Source organism: Lynx rufus, unplaced genomic scaffold, assembly GCF_022079265.1.
Source record: "Lynx rufus isolate CCGP_SWC_20201006 ecotype Redwood Valley unplaced genomic scaffold, mLynRuf1.p SCAF_26, whole genome shotgun sequence".
NCBI lineage: Eukaryota > Metazoa > Chordata > Mammalia > Carnivora > Felidae > Lynx > Lynx rufus.
The window spans coordinates 4,300,323-4,306,322 of record NW_025814841.1 but is presented as its reverse complement, the minus strand read 5'-3'; positions in this window follow the sequence as shown (position 1 = coordinate 4,306,322).

Below are 6,000 nucleotides of genomic sequence, written 5' to 3'. Positions count from 1 at the left end.
CAGAGGAGGGCAGTCTGCCCTGGCTATTTCCTTGGGTAACCCTGATGCAGGTATCTTGCCTCTGGACTGGGCAGTTTCCCAAGAGAATCTTCCCTGTCTGAGTTCTGGAAGGTGAGGAGGGGAGGAGTCTTGAGGAGTCTCAGCACACAAGAGCATACAGTCTCTTAATCTTCCTGCTTGGTACCCCAGTCTGGAGACTCATGGTCATATCTTTCCAGAGAATGAACCTGTCTTCTGCCAGGCCTGGGGAGAGCAGTAAAAAAGACCATTCAGGACGTGGTTGGGGGGGGGGGTGGTTGCAAGTATGATTACTTTTCAGACTGCTTTCAACCAGTTTCCATTGCTCAAATGCCAATTCCCAGTCCTCTGACCTTACCTCTACTTTTAAAGTTTCCTGGTGCCACCATTCCCTGAGACTTTGAAAATGTAAATTGTGTTAGTTTGCGGCTTCCTCACTACTGACTCAGGATCTGGCTTCCTTCAGTCTGCTTAATCAGTTACAGCTCATCTGTGTGATTTTTAGCTTGCAAAACATTGTGGTTGTTGTGTGTTGGTCCCTTCTCACCATCCTTTTGGGTTTATGGTAAAGACGATCACATTATTGTTGTTTTTGTGGCGTTTCAAGAGGCAGTAAAGTTGAATGCGCATGTTCACTTGCTCATTAACCCACTCACTCTGGCTCCGCCTCCACTGACATCTCTCTCACCAAGGTCACCAGTGACTCCATGTTCCGAAACCCAACGCAATGTCCCTCATCCTTGACCTGCACAACTTCTCAGCAGCTTTTGTCAAAACTGACTGCTCTCTTGGCTGGTCCTCTTCTCTTGGCTTCTGGGATGCCACCTCCCACTTCTCTGATTTCCCCTTCTCCGTCCTCTTCTCAAGTTCATTTTCCTTTACCTGTCCTCTGAAGAGTGGTTTCTTCAGGGTGGATCCCAGGCCAGCCCTTCCCCTCTCCCTCTGCACTCACTTCTCTCTCCTTGCGGAATCCCACACTTTTGTTCGTGGCTGCAGCACTGACCTTCCTTTGATGTTCTGTCTTCTCTTAACTCCCAGACATGCTTAACTTCCAAGTGTCTAAAACAGAACTCCTGATTTTTTTCCTCTAAATTAATTTCTCAGCAAGTCTTCCTTACCCACCCTGCTAAGCAAGCAGAAATCAGAGTCATTCTTGTTTTCTCCCTCTTCCTTACCCTTGACATCCAAAACATCAGCCAGCCTTCCTGACTCTGCCTCCGTAATGTGCCTCCAGTCTATCCGTTTTTCCTCATCCTCCCTGCCACCTTCCTTTGTCTGTAAGCTGCTGTCATCTGTCTCTTGCCTTGACCATTGCAACAGGCTCAAAACTGGTCTCCCTACTTTTTCTCTTGGCTCCCTAAAGTCAGTTCTCTACACAAGTGCTCTTTAAAAAAAAAAAAAAACCCAAAAAGCAGATTAGTGTCTCTTCTGAGAAAAATACTTTGTGTTGCTCTTATAACAAAGTCCTGCTTGTTACCATGTCTCCACCAGATGTCTGGCTTTTCTACTGGGCGCCCTTGGTATCTCCCTGGGGGTCTCCACGTCTCTTCTGGGTGCTGCAGTCTCCTGATAGACATGCCAGAGCACATATCTCTCCTATTTTTCTATATGTTTCATTGCTGAGGGGAGTGCCAAAGGGGTGACATCTATGCCCTAATATCAGACAGCTTTAAAAATTTTTTAATCTTATTTATTGAGGTATAACTGACACGTAATATCACATTAGCTTCAGATGGACAGCACAGTGATTCTGTAATTGTACGCATCGTGAAATGCTCACAATAAGTCCACTTCACATCCATCTACTCTCTTAGCAATGTCCAAATATGCAATACAGTGTCGTTACCTGTAGTCACCATGCTGTCCCTGACACCCCCAGGACTTATTTATATTCTAACTGCAAGTTATACCTTTTGACCATCTTCACTCATTTCGCCTACTCTCCACCCCAACCTCTGGCAAGCACCACGAACAGCTCTGAGTGGGAGTATTTTCTAGTTTTGTTTACAGCCTCCTCCTTTCTACAGGCTTTGGGTCCAACAGGTTCATAGAGGAGGGTTTGGAGGACCAGGGGCATCAGCAGGGCAGGCAGTGAACTGAATAACCGCCATGAGACTGCACTAAGAACCTTCTTTCTTTCTGACCGCTCAGACCTTGCTTTTTGAGCAAGCTTGATTTCCCCAAATCTTCTTCCCAGGAGGTTTCTCAGTCTCCGAGGCAAGTAGAGCTCCCTGGAGCTTTGACCAAAGAGGTTTAGATATTTAGCTTTAACTCGTTCCTCACCATGACCACTGACTTTTCTTTCGTTCTCTAATCACCCCCCACACCTTGTCCCCCTAAAATGTCCCCATACATTTTTGAGGACCCAAAAGAGATTCACTGTTCTTTCTGTATAGGGCTTATCCAGTTAGGTGGGGTTTGTCCTCTTTTCTTCCCCCGCCCCCCCCCCCCCCACAGTCCTAATGCTATTCTTACTTGAGATGCTTTGATAAGAATGAAACTTGCCTGCTCTCTGGCCTGTGGTGGCAGCAATTCCCTGAGATTCCTCAGTGCGTTGCTTGCTGTTAGCTGAGAACTTGAAAGGCGCATCAGTTAATTCAACCTAATGAAAGAATCTGTCAGGAGGTAAAATCAACAATGCGGATAATCAAAACATTCCACCGGCCCACACATAATTTTTACTAGCTCGTTTCCTCCCAGCGCTGCCGGGGTAACACCCTATGCAATGTAGATAATAAACATAAAAATCAAATCATTGTTCTTATATTCATGGCTTGTTCCTGGATTTGGTCACATGACTGTTTATGAGGGAGTTCTAAAGTGTGGATGGAGTAATTTTTCACCCTATTTCCAGTAACTGTTCTATTTTTCTCAATTCCGAATAGGATTACTGACAGCATACACACCGCGTGGACCTGGAACATTTCTCCAGGCCCTTAATCTTCCCTTTTCCCCTTGTGAATAGTAGGAACACAGTGTAGCTTTTCCACAATGGGGTTGCCCTCGGAGAAGACCCCTCCCTAGATGCTTGCCCGGCCCCATGTGAACAGCTCTCAAACGGAAGACGGGCAACGTGACCAATGCGTGCACTTTGGTGTCACGTGAACCTGCATTGAAATCTTGGCTTTGGTGTCACGGTTGACGTCGGACGAGTCGCTTAACCTCTGTAAGTCTTAGTGTCTCATTATGAAAATGGGGCTTTTAATAGCACCTACCTCCTCACGCTGCTGAGGACTAAATGAGCTAATCCGTATGCAAAGTGCTTATTATACAGAGGCTGGGGCATAAAAGAGCTCCATAAAGTTAGCTACAATTAGTCATAGGAGCTGGGTGGAGGACCGCTGCCTCCCCCGCGCCCCCCCCCTCCCCGGCCCCCGAGTGGACCTGTTCCAGTCTGGGAGGCCTGTCTGTGTGCACCGAAGGTCCATCTGATCCCCTGTTTATCAGAAAGGGTGTCTTGCAGGGGTGGCCACCCTCCAGAGTCCCCAGTGGTTTCCATGGTCGCCTCTGGGTACAAAACTCCGCTGCACCTTTGCAGAAAGCTCGTCCTGCCTGTGAGCTCAGTCTCTCTGGCCAGAGGTGGAGACCCAAAGGGAGAGGGGCCTCCACACTTTTGGAGCCCCATTGGGGTTAACATAGCTTGTTCTCACTCTGCCTTGCTCTGAGGATTCCAGGGCTTTAAGGATATGGTAGGAGAACATGTCAAGTCAGCCCAGCAATGTCAAAAGCAGGATAGAAAGATGGGGCGCCTAGGTGGCTCAGTCAGATGAGTGTCCAACTTCGGCTCAGGTCATGATCTCACAGTTTGTGAGTTCGAGCCCCGTGTTGGGCTCTGTGCGGACAGCTTGGAGCCTGGAGCCTGCTTCCGATTCTGTGTCTCTTTCTTTCTCTGCTTTTCCCTTGCTTGTGCTCTCTCCCTCTGTCTCTCAAAAATAAATAAACGTTGAAAAAAATTAAAAAAAAAAAAAAGCAGGATAGAAAGAAGTCCCGGCTGTCCCAGTCAGTCAAGGAATAACAATAACAAGAATAAATCATTTCTATTTTCTTATTTTGTAAATGTTTATTTTTATTTTTGAGAGAGCGTGAGTGGGAGAAGATCGGTTTCAGGGGGTGTGGTGGGGGACAGAGGATCTGAAGTGGGCTCTGTGTTGACAGAGTCCGGGACTCGAACTCAGGAACCCTGAGATCATGACCTGAGCCGCAGTTGGACGCTCAATCCACTGAGCCACCCAGGTGCCCCAAGAATAAACATTTTTTTTTTTCAACGTTTATTTATTTTTGGGACAGAGAGAGACAGAGCATGAACGGGGGAGGGGCAGAGAGAGAGGGAGACACAGAATCAGAAGCAGGCTCCAGGCTCTGAGCCATCAGCCCAGAGCCCGACGCGGGGCTCGAACTCATGGACCGCGAGATCGTGACCTGGCTGAAGTCGGACGCTTAACCGACTGCGCCACCCAGGCGCCCCAAGAATAAACATTTTTAAAGCTTGAAACAATAGCTAGCCTCTGTTGAACACTAGCCTCTATTGTTAAGACTTGTGTTCAGAACCTTCCATGCACTGTCCCCTCTTCTTGACAACCCTGTGAAGCAGGTACTGTGTTTTTACTTCCAACAGTGCCTCTGGTCTCACAATGAGTAAGCATCGGAGTCTGAATTTGAACACAGGTTTATTGGGGGGGGGGGGAAATGCGACGAACATTCTAAATCCTTGATTTCATGACCCTCGAATTCAGGCAGAGTCAGATCAACCCCCTCGAATGGGTGGTATATTGGGAGCTTCATGCATACGGACAACTTCTGTCTTCAAAATGCCCCACGGGCTGCCTCAGCTCCTTTTCCACCAGCTTCTGAGCTGCCGGCTCTCTCAGGAGGCAACATTTTCGCCCGGTTCTTACCAATGAAAGGCCTGTGTCTGTCCTGCTCTTTTTTTCCCTTTCCTCTCTTTACTATAATCAGGAAGTCACGTTTTTCAGTTAGGATAAGGCAATTACTTTTCTGCTGACTGAAGACTAAGCAGAAGGTAAACGAAACCTCCTTTCACGTTAATTTTACGGGGACAGGATTGGGAGATGGCCTGACTACCTTGCGTCTCACCCCTCTCTTATATCTACACCTCATCTGATGAAGGCATCAGTCACAACAGCGACAACCAAAGTGGCATCGACAGTGTAACTGACTGTGGTCCTTTTCGCTCTCCTCTGGGAAAGGATGAATAAAAGTCACCATCTGTTTCCCAGAGCTTTGCTGTGCTGGGGTCTAACTTTATACATAAGTACAGTTAACAGCCTGCCCCACCCTAAGGAACAATAGAATAAGCATGAAAATTAATTTGTAATTTTTCACTTGCTTGGGACTCATTTTTATTGACTCTGACTGGAACGCCTGGGTGGCTCAGTCAGTTGAGTGTCCGACTTCGGCTCAGGTCATGATCTCTCGGTTTGTGAGTTTGAGCCCCGCATCGGGCTCTGTGCTGACAGCTCGGAGCCTGGAGGCTGCTTCGGATTCTGTGTCTCCCTCTCTCTCTGACCCTCCTCCACTCACACCCTGTCTCTCTCTCCTTCAAAAATAAATAAACCTTAAAAAAATTTTTTTATTGACTCTAAGTAAGCAATGCACCTTTGGTAAAGGGAATTGAGTAAGATACCCCACGTTTCTTTAATGATTGGAGGTCCAGATTAACTGTTGCCGTTATGCAAACAGCAAACAAAAAATTGTCTGTACGTGTCTTCTTTTCTTTCAGAGAAAGAATCTCAATTATCTGGGCTACTCTGAGCTACGTGAACATTGCTGACAACAGTCAAGAGCCCCAAGAAACAGTTTGCCCCCCTGCTCTAGCCCACAGTCAGGGGTGAGGAGAACATTCTGTTCTTGTCCGTGAGCTTTGCCCTAAAAACCCGAACCCTGCACTCCTGGACTCCTAGCCTTGCGAACTAGCCATCCTTTGCCAGCAGCATCGGGCACAATCTATTCCATCTAGTTGAG